Source organism: Atta cephalotes (genome assembly GCF_000143395.1).
Source record: "Atta cephalotes unplaced genomic scaffold scaffold00057, whole genome shotgun sequence".
Lineage (NCBI taxonomy): Eukaryota > Metazoa > Arthropoda > Insecta > Hymenoptera > Formicidae > Atta > Atta cephalotes.
This window is the reverse complement of record NW_012130121.1, coordinates 1,416,172-1,431,237: the sequence shown is the minus strand read 5'-3', so window position 1 is coordinate 1,431,237 and position 15,066 is coordinate 1,416,172. Positions and strand designations below refer to the sequence as shown.

Sequence of the window (15,066 nt, the reverse complement as noted above, 5' to 3'; positions counted from 1 at the left end):
TATATATATATATAATATATATTATATATATACGTAATTAATTGTAGTAATAGTTATATTATATACTATATATATATATATATATATATATATATATATATATATATATATACACAGTAGATTCGCAATTACATTATGAATGAGTTAAATGTATTCGCTAGCGTGGATATTACATAACTAATAATCAAAATTCAGTAATTTCATTGCGCGTAGCGTAGCAGAAAAGTCTTTCATAAATTTAATAATATAACGAATCTCCCCTCCTGGATAGCAATGCGCTGCCATCCACAGTTAAAGCGGAAGGAGAAACAGAATTGCTCGTTCTCGAGAAAACTGCGATAAAACAAGTTTTTAACCGACTCTTATACTTCATTCCAAGTTCCACTTTAACTCCAATGAATATTTGTGCAATTAAACAGCCGTTTAAGCCGGTCATATCATATCAGTCACATCAATTAAGTATATAGTTGAAGCTTTCCTTTTTGCAAGAATGACTTGATTGGAATCGACTAGATCGCGATTCACGAGTGAAAATATTTATTCAAGAAAGTGAACTCAAAGGAATCATGTTTCTCAATGTTCCAGTTATAATCTATTTTTGTTTTGAATGTCGTATAAAGTGCTCATTCGAATCAGAACATAATATGTGATTTTATTTTTATTCTCAAATTGATAACCAGACTTGAATATCTTTATGTGTTGAAATATTGTGTGCCTCATTGTGAAATGGATTTAGAATGTGATAAGTATTTCAATGGCTTTCTGTGCAGCTGCATGACCAGTCGTGATTATAATTATGCAATTCAGCAATGAATGATTTTTATCCAAAAAGGAATGACACTCGGTAATGATATAAGTTGTTTACATAACTGATTTAATATAACGATACACTATTAATTCGGAAAGCAATCCAGCCGAGCGCACTGAGTCGGCATGCATCTGTCAATGAAATTTCACATTTAATATTGAATATACGCTGTATATGTAGACTGAAGAACCGCTATTCAGCTATAAAACGTTGTTCCATTAAATGAGTACGTTTATCTTCTTTTAAATTGTACTTTGCATAATACAGAAAAAAAAGTTCTTTAATTAATCATCTTGAATATACATTTTTATACATTTTATGATACGTGAAGTACAGGTAAAAATTAAACGTTGTAAAATGATAATTTAATTAAAAATACCAAAGTAATCTGAATTGTACTTAAATCAGTAATTAGTAAACAATTTTTTAATTTATTGAATTGAAATCACATTCATTTTTTAAATTTATATACGTCGTATAATTTCTTTATTTCTTCTTACTTCGATCAGTCGATATAAATATTAATCGTTTACAATATTTAATTTAATTTCATATAATTAGTGTGTATATAACTATATATTATTTCATTAATTAATATATATAATTAATAATTTACATAATAAGTAGTATTTGTAGCAAATTGTAATCAGTAATTTTGGTGATTATTTAAAAGTCATTTTATTCATTTGTTTTAAATTTAAATGAACACATTTTATTGTTCGACACTGTTGTGTTCGCAAGAATAGTTAATACTTATCGACGTTAAAGGAGTCTAAAAGGAAAGAATTTGCTTATCATTCGTTTTTAGAACAAAACACATAACTGTAAAATTGTTGCAATAATAATGTCATTTTTTTGCATAACCTCAAGAAGATAGCTTATTGGATCAAAACGGGACAATTTACGGTGACACAAAAGTGAGTAAGCAAAGAGTTCGAGTTGTGTCAAACGAGATCGCAAACAGAACGTTTATTTTCCTCCTTTCTTTTCCGCCTGCACTTTTCTCGTCAAAAGTGGATTGCATTGCTCTGTACGTACAGATTTGGAGAGCATTTCACCAACGAGTCACTAAGAATTCGTGTTGCTCTTGCTATTTTATTGTATCAAGATCTCAATTGAAGAACTAAGTGGATGAGTAAGTAATGCTATATATAGATGATAATTAAAATTGAATTCATAAAATATGATATTAATCCTCTGTAAATGAGGGATTTGAATTTTTTTCTGTATATTGTTTTAAGTTGCGTTTTAAGTTCCGTAGCACGTGTATGACATGTCATGTGCATGATATGTCATTTTATCTTTGTTTAACACTTTGCGAACAACAAGAATAAAATGGTACCTAATGATAATGGAATGCAGTCTTATAACGAATTCAATTGGAACATTGATGCACATTAAGCCGTCATACACAAATTGATGTGTACAAAAATATGTCGTACAAAAATATGTATTTAATGTAAACGTAAAAAAAACGGATTAATATATTTAACTTTTAATTATATTTTATATAATTTTTTATATATAAACTTTTATATTTTTTTTATATATTTTATATTTCTATTATTACCCTACTATACTTTTTACTATCTCTTTATTACTTATTTATTCATATTTATATTTTTTATATTATTTATTTTATTATTATATTTATAAAATATTATTTCATAAACAAATCTCTTTATTCATTAATAAATAATTACATTTTATTATTCTTAATTATCAAATAAATAAGTAAGCTAATATTAAACTTTTAGATTTATACTCTAAAAATAGAGAAAAAATCTCTCTCCTATTTATATAATCTAATTTAATCCTTAATACAGTTTGTTGTGCTGTTAAATAAAGTTTGTACTTTATAATTCGCAATATTTACTTTTACACATTTTACTTTTACACAGATCAATGTGTAATAGCACTAATGTGTCCAACTGAATTTACTAAATTTTCCTTTATTATCATTTATGCAATTGCTTTTTATATAATGTATTAGATACCAATAAATTTCTTTTCTTTTTTTTAGTATTTTGAAATTTAACAAACCCATAAAAATTAATCAATTAGCAACTTAATTTAAAAAAAAATTAAAAATAAAGGATAGTTTATTTAAAAATAAAAATTTAATAAAATCAATAAAAATCTTAAACATAATATATAATAAAAAAATGTTGAGTTTATAATAATAAATAATATAAAGCATTTCATTGGCCTGTATTTTATTTGTTTATAGAATAATACTACCAGAATATTGTAATGACTGTCGATTATATAGTGTGTAGTCTTTCAAGTGAGATTATTGCGATTGTTTAGAAATTATTAGATTAGCTAAGAAATTAATCAGTTTTATTTGTTATAAAAATGAATATGCAATTAATTAAATTTATTTAATATTCGTGAAATTTTAATGTATTTCTTTAATAAATTATTATATATTAATCTCATGAAGAACATCCGCATAAAAACATTTTGAAAAAAGAAAAAGACTTTTGATCACACCTTATTTCAATTGGCATTACACGTAAGCGTGATAAAAATGCATGCATCGAAAAAAAAAATAAAGTTCAATCTGTTTTTAGTGATCAAATGGTACAAGAAAGGTGAATGCAGCAAATATGCTGTGCGAAGATTACCGATTGCGAAGATTCTTGACTGGTTGCCGCAATACAAACCCACGTGGTTCTTGCAAGACGCATTGGCTGGCATCACGGTCTCCTTGCTATACCAAAAGGCATTGCTTATGGCGCTCTCGTTGGTTTAAATCCCGAGGTAAATATTAAGAAAAAGAGAGTGGCTGCCGCATTAATCGTGTATCGAGTCATCCCGCAGCACAGATAAATGTTTCTCTGTTATAAATTTCAGAGGGATAAAATGAAATTTTTTAGAGTAACTCTGACGGTGAAAGTAAATCAAGAAGTAACAACAAATATATCTGTATTCAGCACAACTCAAAAATACTTTCTGTTTAATTTAAACCGAAGTATTATTTAAAAGAACTTACTTTTAAAATAATATTAGAAATTCTTAACGTCTATATACTGATACATAAAATAAAAACACTAATTCAAAGTATAATGCTAAGTATAATATCTATTAATGTCGTTTAACATATTTAATTAATTATCTTAATGAAAAAAATGTTCATTTTTAAGAATATTTTATATTTTAAATTTATGAAGGTTTCTGAAAAATATCTTATTCTTTAGATTTCCAACATTTCATCAAAAATTATGAAATGAGAAATTTCACAATTTTTAGAATTCAAGTATATAAAAAAATTCTAGAAAAGATGTAGACTTTCTCGACATTTTCAAAAAGTGTTTCAATTCCAATAAAAAAATCTGATAAATTGTTTAGAAAGTTATAAAATTATATAGGAATTCTATAAAAAGTTTAGAAATATATAAAAATTTTATAAAATTAAATGAAGTATTTAAAAAAAAATTTTCGCCAAGAGATTGATTAGGGATGGAAAGTGTTACTTTTATCATTACTTTTACCATTACTTTTACCATTACTTTTATCATTACTTTTTATATTATATCAATATTATATTTTATATTTTATATTTTATCAATAATAATGATATAATAACAATGATGTTGCCATTTTTTATGACGGTAACACTAACTAACTAAAAACTAAGATTATGGGAAAATTATTTTTGAAAGATAATACCATTACGCGTTATTTATTGAAAAAAATAATTTCATTATTCGTAATGCGTTGCCTCATTACTTTTATTCATTACTTTATCTCGTTACAAGTAATATCTTTTTTCAATAAATGTGACAAGTTAATTTTAAAAAATGACTTTTCCCCAATTTTAGCTTTTAGTTAATTATCGTTACCATTATAAAAAAAAAATTGTAACATTATTATAAGTCATTATTATAAAAATAAGAGTAACGCTATTATTTACCATTCCCGATATTGATATATAGGTATACAGAATATTTCATAACCATCGCATTTTTTTAGTGTATTCTAGAAATAAAGCAGATTAAAAAATCCTAACGAAAATATCAAAATCACAATAGTTTTTGAATTATAACTGATCAAGGATAACCAATGATATCACATAAAAGCAGTGCATTCAAGCTCGTAATTATATATCGCGCACATCGATCTGATACTGCATTTACAGTTATAATATTAAATTTCTTTATTGCGCAACTGATTAATAACAACAATTATTATTATTAGAGTAATTAAATCTAACGTAAAAGTTTCATATTTGAGAAATAACATGAAAAATAATATCTATCTCTAGAATACGCTATAAAGATACTGTACGAATTGTAAGATTCTGTATGTGCACGATTTTTAATTAATTTAATTGATTTAAGTGATATCTTTTTAAAATAGTCGTACTTTATTTCTCTGTGTATAATTATGATACTCTATGTATTTTATAGTATAACGGACTGTATGCGGCATTTATGGCATCATTACATATATCATTTACATATATCATTTTTGGTACATGCAAAAGCGTTACTATTGGTCCAACAGTTATTATGATCATCATGATTTATCCTTTTGTCGAAAAATATGGTGCTGATATGATTATATTAATTACTTTTTTGAAAGGATGCATTATTGCACTTTTAGGAATTTTTCATTTAGATATGTTTTTTATTCATTTAAAAATAAAAATAAATATCGTTCCCTTCAAAACACTTAAAAGTAAAAATAAATATCGTTTCTTTCAAAACACAACTCAAAAATGCATGATTTTTTTAATTATTAGTGTTATTATCATAAATAAACGTTATCGTATCAATGCAATTATTAAAAGTGAACTAACTACATCATAAAAAATCATCACAATTTTATAAAGATTGTGATTTTTTTTTTAAGTTGTAACATAAAAATGACAATTGATTAAGTTAAAAATATGTGTATTTTGCGGATATTATTTAATTAGTTTTCGATTATTTTTTTTCAAAGTTGAAAAACAGTTTTTTTCTTTTTCCGCAGAGAATCTTGATTTTTTTTAGTAGTCACTTTTAGTAAAGTGATGTGTTATGATATTTTAGAATTTAAATGCGATAATGGCAAAATATTGTTACTACATTGTCCTTTTTATTCATTTTATTCATTTTATTCTTTGCTGGATTTTATATCGCTTCCTGTAATTATTGATTTTATTTCAGCCGCAGCGATCAACATAGCGTTTTCCCAATTTAAATCGCTCCTGGGCATTCGTCATACAGCCGAAAATTTTCTGGATTCTGTATGCTTAATTTATAAGTACCGTAATGAGATCCGGTATCCTGATACATTGTTGGGAGTTGGTACAATCATTACATTAATTTTGCTCAAGGTATAAATTCTATCAGCATCGAAAGTGCAAGTTCTTTTAAAATTAAAAATTTAATTTTCTCGTTTCATTTAAAAGAAAATGTTAAAAAAAGGGGAAAAATACAAAAAGAACACACATTTTTTTATTTACATCTTTTTAGAAAAAAATCAGCCTTTTCTTCCTTTTACAAAAAAAAAGCGATAATTTTAATATAACAGAAGGGAATCTTATTTTTTTCTAATTATATAGAATATACCAGGACAGCGTACGGGAACAATTTTCCAAAAAATAGGATGGTTTCTTAGTCTGTTTCGTAATGCATTAGTTGTAATTATAGGCATTGTCATAGCGTATATTATCTACATCAACGATCTGGAGCCTTTTACATTAACGGGTGAATAGATAAATCATTTGTCTAATATTAATTTTTTAAAATTATTACTGACTGACATTACCGGATTTATAAAATATGTTTAGGCAATCAAACGCGGCAATTAGTCATCAGATAATTATGATCAATTAAGTTTTATTTGATGTTTCTCTATAAATTTCAAATTTACGGAATTCAACGTAAAAGATTTATTATATTATCGGTATTATGCGTTGCGAAATAAATTTGCAATAATAAATTCTGTTGACGTTGATTAATCTAAATTTGCATCTTTAATCCTTCTCCTTTAATATCTGGAAATGAGATCGACTTTCTACGTATATGTTTATTGACGTTAAAATTAGTCGAAATTTATTAACTTTTAAATTATTATTAACATTTATTTATTAGTTATAATAGCCATTCTTTGAAATAAAATTCATCAATGGCTGCAAATTCAACAGAAAAAGCAGTTTTGCAATTGTAAAATTCTTTAATGTGATTAGTTTGTCCTTAGTTCCTCATTGGATCTAAATTAATCATGTTCAAAAATTTTATAACAGTTGCAAAGCTGTTTTTTTCTACTAAACGCAGCCAATATTATACGATTGCAATAAAAAAAATTTTTTTATCTTGGAATTGCAAAATGAGATAAAAGCGCAGCACAGACTTTTGCATAACGTATAATGCATAAAAAATCAACCAATCAGAATTTTTTATCTCTTCTAGTGGCCTGATTGATTGATTCTCTTATGCGTTATGTAAAAGTATGTTCTAACTGCTATGGCTTATAATGGTTTGTTTTCGTTCCAAGATTTCGATATAATGTTAAAAAAAAACAGTCTTGCTTTATATGGACAGAAATCATGAGAAAATATATTTTTCATAGCAGGCGTGAAAACGAATAATAGACAAAACGTTTCAGGCACAATAGGGCAGGGTTTGCCATCGATCGTATCTTCGCCGTTCTTCACCTTTCACAATCTAACGTACAATTTTCTGGAAATGACTACTGCAATGAAAACGACGCTATTCACAATACCAGTCGTATCAACTATCCTGCACATTGCCGTTGCAAAAGCCTTCGGTAATTAAATTATTGCTGTATCAAATTACTAATATTACTTTCACACATTTTTGGAGAATAAAAGTTTTATAGCAAAAAAAGTTTTTCGCATGAATTCGCGTTTATTATACGATGCGTTTAACATGTCATGCTTTTACTGTAAAACGTGTAATTTTATTATTTCTTGCCGACGTAATAGCATTACTATTTTTTGTTCGTACGAAGTAGAATTTATACAAACAAATGAGCATAAACGAAGTGAGGCTGTTCTACATTTATGAAGCAAATAGTTTATTTATGTTTCTCTTAGTTCGTTTACTTATAGTAAATTCGCACTACATTGGATTAGTACATGTTATATAAAGACTGCTTTATATTATACCTAAAGTATCTAAATGCATAATATAATCAATTTTAGATCTGTTTATGTCGCTTCCTCTCTTTTCAATGTCTGATGTATATTTACCTCGTTTTAAATATAAATATTTTTTAGAATTTCAAGCAATATGAAAAATTCTTTTGACAATGAAATAATACGTGTATATTCTGTTAAATAATGCGACAATATCATTATTGAGTATTAATCGTTTAGAATATGTGTTTTCATATTTATAACTTTACTAATTTCATGTATAGCAGTTTTATATAATAAGCACTAATCTATGTAATACAAATGATTTAATTTGCTATTTGTCTAATTTTTTGACAATTTTGAATATTATTATTTTCGAGAATTATAAAAATCAAATTTATTTAAAGAGATAACAACAGGATTATTATTTTAGCAAAAGGTGAATCTTTGGACATCATGCAAGAGATAATCGCTCTAGGAGCCTGTAATATCTTCGGATCATTCATTTGTTCGATGCCAGTTACAGGATCTTTCGTACGAACAGCTATCAATCATGCAATCGGGCGTTAAAACTCCGTTGGGAGGAATATTTACAGGTACATGAGTAATAAACAAAAGTTTTATCACTTTCAAATTCAACGTAATTTAAATAATCGATTCGACTACGTAAATATATCTAAGAATTTATTTGAAAGCTGCTACGTAATAATTAATAAAATAATTACACTTGATAAAAATTGATATTTTCCGACTATTTGATAATATTGAAAAATATTTTATAATTATTAAATTTATAAAATATTATTTAATACAAATTTTGGAATCTAAAAATCATAAGTATTGAATTTATAGTTTTATTATAAAATCACAATTAAACAAAAAATTCAAAAATTATTAAATATTTGGTCGTTGTCTTTCGGAAGATCGGAATGCAGAAATAGTTTAATTTTTTAATGAAGTGCGAAGACATTTCTTTTTTTTCGAAATGATGCTTATTAAATTAAGATGTATCTTAAGTACAGTCTCTGCAAAAAGTGACTAGAATTGAAAATTTTTATTTTCCGCATAAAAATAAATATATCTCATATTTTATACATAAGAAACAATTAGTTATTCAATAAAGTCAATATTTATATTTAATAATAATTTTACAGTTTAAATAAAATTTTCTTGTTAAAGAAAAGCTTCGCCGACATGCCAACGTCAGCAAACAGTAGAACCAATGTAAAGTCGGGAGTCTTCCACTCTGTCTTCCACCAATAATGCGTTCTTAAAAACATATCTACTTCTTATTCAGATAATTTTTGATTTTCCATATTCTAAATCGTCTTTAAACTTTTTGTATTTTCAAATACAGATAAAAAATCTGTAATTTCTTCGTTTTGTCAAAAAAATGCGTATAATACATTTTTAATTATGACAATGTGACCTTTTCAGGCAATGTGGTGTTATTCGTCGGTCTCTTAACTTCTATCTTTCATTTCATATCGAAAGCGACACTGGCCGATCTCGTTATGTATTTCATATACTATATGCTCGATTTCCCAACATATAGGTTGCTGTGGCGTGCCAAAAGTAAGTTCCACAAATTTCTCCTCCTCTCTATCACTTTTTCTCTCTTTTTCTCTCACTTTGGCTGGTCCGATTCATCCATGCGTCTAACCAGAGTAGCGTCAATGGTCCACGCCGCACAAAAGGAGCTGGCGTCAGCGAGCGCCACCCACACTCAGGATGCATTCGCGGTGCATTTGTTCTCAAAAAGCCCGCGTGAAACAATAATGCTCGAGCGCACCCTTGGTGGCATTTATTGTTAAGACGGAGCAGTGCTATCCGTTCCCGTTAACTTTTGTCGCGGGCGTCATCTCGAGCTCATCTGCAGCTTCTGGATAGAACTGGCGATATGCACCCATTTGCAAATGCTATCGACGTCATTCTGCGTGGGCAGAATCAATAAGTAATTTCGCATACAAATCGAATTAGAATATTAAAAGATTAAATTCGTTATTATCTAAGCAGAATACAAATCATCATGATGACATCAAATGGCTACAAAATGATTACTAAAAGTAATTTTTCAATTAGTAACGATTCGTTTTAACGCCATTTTAATCTTATCGTGATTTGTTGTGCGACTTGTTTTGCTCGAGCAATTAAAATGGAAACTTTATTACTATCAAATTTATTATTGTTAAAGAAGATGACAGAAAAACAATTAAAATAAATGTAGTAGGTCACGGTTGCCATCTTTCAACTACCATTGTCCTTCTAGAAATTTACAACCACAATAGAGATTGTAACTTGCTTATTATTGTTGAAAATCTTTTTATGATCCTCCTGCTGGAAATATCTTTTAACAAACTTAAAACAAGAAGATTAATGCCGCTTCTTATATGTTCACAATATATTTTCACAAAAAAAATCATAAAAATTTAGAGCGATTAGTTGGAAATTTTTCTCGCCTATTGAAATGCCGGAGATTCGCCGACAGAAAACCGAAAAATGGCAATAGTGAATGTTATTAAAAAATAGATACAAAAGTATAAATATATCGTATAAAATTAATTTAATCTTATTTTAAGATTATAATAATATAAAGAAAGATTATATAATAATAATAAAGACATCTGTAAAATTTTTTAGAAATCGAGTTCTTTGTAATGAAGCTGATATTGGTCAAAAGCATCTTTCTTGGCTTGGAGTACGGTATCTTAATTGGCATCGTCGCCAATCTTGTAGTATTATTATATTTCTCAGCGCATCCTTCTATTCAGACGAAAATTGAATAGGTAACAGATTAATTAATAGACAGATTAATTAATAATAATGATCCTTCCATATTAAATAATTTAATATATACTGCTAATTTAACATTAAATTATCACCTTTTAACTCTCTCATTATTTACCGAATTTTTTAATTACTAAATAATAATCTTATAAAAATTTTATGTTATTATATATAAGTGCTGAAACAAATGTTTTGCATATTTTATTCAGAGGGTAATATTTACATTCGGTTCGCAGTAATTTCAATGTTTAGAAATATAACAGCTGTTAGTCTCTTGACTCGATCAATATGAAAGAGAAGAAATATATTCAACAGATATTATTGCGACGCACAAATGATGCTGTTCTCTGAAATCGCTGACGCTGTATTTCCATCTTAATCCAATTTAATCATGTCGTTATCGTTTAAATGTAATTAGAGATTATCATCTCTTGTCACATTAATCTGCCGCATTAAGTGAAATCAATATATCTCTCAATATTTCTGCTTTTTCTTTTTCCAGTAACAAATTTTTCTTTATTTTGTCATTAAAAAAATTTTATTATCAAGGTTTCTGCCTATTCACTATGAATATTTAGATTAATGATGCCAGAAACGAGAAAACACATTAATGAAAATTTTTTTAATAAAATGGAAATATTTGTGAACGAAACAATATTCGCATTTATAAACAAAATATGATTATAAAATATATCAAAAACTTTCCTTTTAGTTTGTAATAAAAAATTATATTTATAAAATATAATTTTTAAAAGATAAATTACAATATTATACTATAAGATGTTATTATATAAAACACTTTGCTACTTAGGTTCATCACAATATATGGTTACCTAAAGATTAAAGATTATCAACAGATTCATCAATGAAATTCATGAATTTCTTGATTACCTTTAATCTTTAAATAATCATATATATGTGAATCAGATCTTAGATTGTTTTGTTTTTTGATTAGGAAAATATAATTCTATCTCAAAAATATTTATATTTATAATTTACTTATTGTTTACTGGGATATAAGGAAAGTTTTCGGTATATTTTACAAATCTATTCTATTAATTACAAATGTTGTTTTATTTGAATAACAGATCTTTTTAAATCGGCAAATAGGCTAATTTAAAAATATTGTTTCTAAATATATTTTCTGTATGGTCTGGAATATTTTCTTACAATGACAACTCATTGATATAACCGATAATTGATTGATATAATGAACCGATAGTATCTTATTTTTTTTGTCTTAAATACAGATTGAAGGGGAAACTCTAATAGTTATCGTACCCGAAGAAACAATAGCCTTTCCAGTAGCAGAACGCCTGCATGCTAATGTAATGAAGGTTTCTAGAGAAAATTCATGCAACATGATAATACTTGACTGTAAGAATTTGAAGAGGCTCGACGTTACGATTGCTGAGGTATATGAGATTTTATTGATGTTCTGAAAGGTACTAATATCAATATAAAATGCTTCTTTAAATAGCGAAAGATTCAGAGAAAAAAACAGAAGCAAAAGGAAATAATGATAATAGCTGAACAATGATAATAGCTGAACTATATCTCTCGAGTGAAATAAGATGATTAAAATTAATTATTTTGCTGTCAGCTAAACTTTAGAACTGTTGAGATACGTATACGTATTAAGATCACTAAATAAATGATTCGAATTAGATTAAAGAATGATGTATTAGCACTGATACAGAATGTGTTTAAATAAGAGCGAAAAATTTTAAAAGGTAATTTTTTGCCAAAAATTAAGAAGGATTTTTCATATAAATATATACTTCTATATATCTTCCCTGAAAAGTTATGACTTCATCAAAGGAAGAGGCAAAAATTAAGTTATATTTTTTTCAAATTTTAGACAAGTTAGAAAAATAAAATTTAGTGAACGTTTTTCGCAAATAAAAGAATACTCATTACAATATTTTTAGAAAATAAAAACTTAATTTTTATTTTCACCTTTGAAGAAGTATAATTCCTAGGGAAAGATATGGGATTATATGTTTATATATAAGAATCTCCCCCTTTTAATTTTCGATTAAAAATCTCCTAATCGCATTTATTTAGCAATATCCTGGTAAAAATTGTAGCATAGATCAAATGAAAAAGAAGAGCGATGGAAGCGTAGTAAAACTTTCAGAAGGTGTAAATTGAAACAGTGAACTTAAAAGGGTTATTTACTTCTTAAATGCTTCTTTTACGTGCTGTTCTGTTCCAATTTATGCTTCCTAGAAACTTCATTTACACTGCTGTCATTTTGCACTTACATTTATAGATGGATTTTTATTTTCGCTAGGATCTTACTATGTCTATTAAGAAGCATTTAAATAAAATTATTTAAAATTAACTTTGTTTTCAATGTAACTACAATAGCTATATATATGTAAGAGCAATTTAACTAAAAAATTAGATTAATTTTTCTGAGATTATTTAAAAAATTTAATTTTTTTATAGAAAATAATATTGCAAAATTATACATAGATCATCTTTAACACTCAATAATCAGTTACAGAAGTAGAGAACTTATAAAGCCATTTAAAAGGATTATGAAGTTTACGGATTTTATACATACATTTAATATTAATTATTTAAATACATTGAAATCTTGAAAAATTTTGATGAGAAAAATTGATAAATTTACTGATGAATAATCTACTTATTCGAAAAATCATTTGTACAAACACATAATGTTTAAAGAATAAGTTGTTGTGTTTTAAGAATAAGTTGTTAAATTTTTAAAGAAACTCTTTCGTTGAGTAATATACATCGATCCAGATTTTACCTTGCAATTTTGTTCAGCTCTAATTTTATACGTGTTTATTCTCACGATTGCATATTTTATTTTTACGGCTTGTTGTGTACTACACTTATCGCGTCGCGTTGTAATTAACATAAAATCGATTGCCTTGCAGAATATCAAGCTTCTGGGAAAGGACCTTTCAGTACGTGGACAAACAATTGTCTGTAGTAATTGCTGCGAGAACGTGAACGCTGTTCTGAAGGTCGTAGCGCCGGAATTAAACGTCAAGGAAGATAGAAGTAATCATGAAGGAAGGATCGCTTATCTCACATGCTCATCAATTTAAATATGACTGCTTAGGTTTATAAATAGATTTATAAATAAGTACAACAATTTTTTTAATAAAAATGTAAGTAGGATATGCGGATATTAAATTTTACATACGACATCATTCCTTTCTCAAAGACAATGAAGTTCGCGATTCATTAAATTCATTTGGGTCATATGTTCTTATTTATTGGAAATGAAACAAGCGTACACATATATCCCAAGCAAAACAACAAGCCATTATAAAATGATTTTGAGGTCAAAATAAATCGTTAAATGATTTTTATAATAATCATAATAATAATCATTTTAAAAACATTTTGACGCTATTTCGATGTTATAATAAACTTTATGTTTTGCTTAGACAACGTAGTTTATTCGAGAAAAAAAGAGACTGAAATCCAAAGAAGTGAGTTGTAAATAGATTAAGTTTTTACTCCTATTTTCACATATTTTTGCATATTCATTGATATTTACTTTAACATTATCTCCGTTTTCCTTAATATTCATGGACATCTAATTTTTTTGTACTAATATCTTTTAGCGCGACGTAGCGAGATATGCTACGATTGCACGAAGTTCATTTGATAAAACTGTCGCATATTTGATTAAATATAACATTCGCATATAATAGTTAAGATTCTATTTCAAAAGACAATGAATATTTGTGTAAATGTAATCAACAAAACGACGATTCGTACGAATCGACTCACCGGAAGTGATCCGCTGTCATTGCTATTCGCTGACTGTTCCACTGCTCTGGATACTCACTCACGCGACCACTCACGTTAATTAATTCACGTTAATTAATTCACGACACTCCAGATTCTTATTGCGTATACACTGCACGTCGAACGGATAAGAAAAATTTGATCTATGCAGAACGAGAGCCGCAAAGTCGCTATAGAAACTAACCTAACCAATTTACATTATATGCAAGACGCAGAACGCAAGATGCAGAAAGTTGCATGAACTTCACTTAGACCTATTGTAGGGATATTGTAATCTGAAATGCGTTTCACTTGCTACCTGCGTATTATATAGGTCTGACTAAATGCGTATAAAACGCATGCAACATGATCACTTTGCGTCCGGTATTTTCGATCGATTGAACGTATTCGAATTTCGATTCAAAGAATCGCCGATAATTTCACACTGCTGCGCTGTGATTGATTAAAAAATCTATTTGAAAGTGGGAAGAGAAAAGAATGCGCACAAATCCATCGATTGAAACTGTCTTGTTGGATTAACAAAATCTTTGAAATTTTTTTTCGTAGGATTTTACTGTCACACATTCTCTCTCTCTCTCTC

The 15,066-nt window shown here is 27.3% G+C and overlaps 1 pseudogene; it reads left to right on the top strand.

Moving 5' to 3' along the window:
* The first annotated feature begins 3,341 nt into the window (after positions 1-3,341).
* On the top strand, positions 3,342-13,774 carry LOC105623432 (annotated as a pseudogene).
* Positions 13,775-15,066: the final 1,292 nt, after the last annotated feature.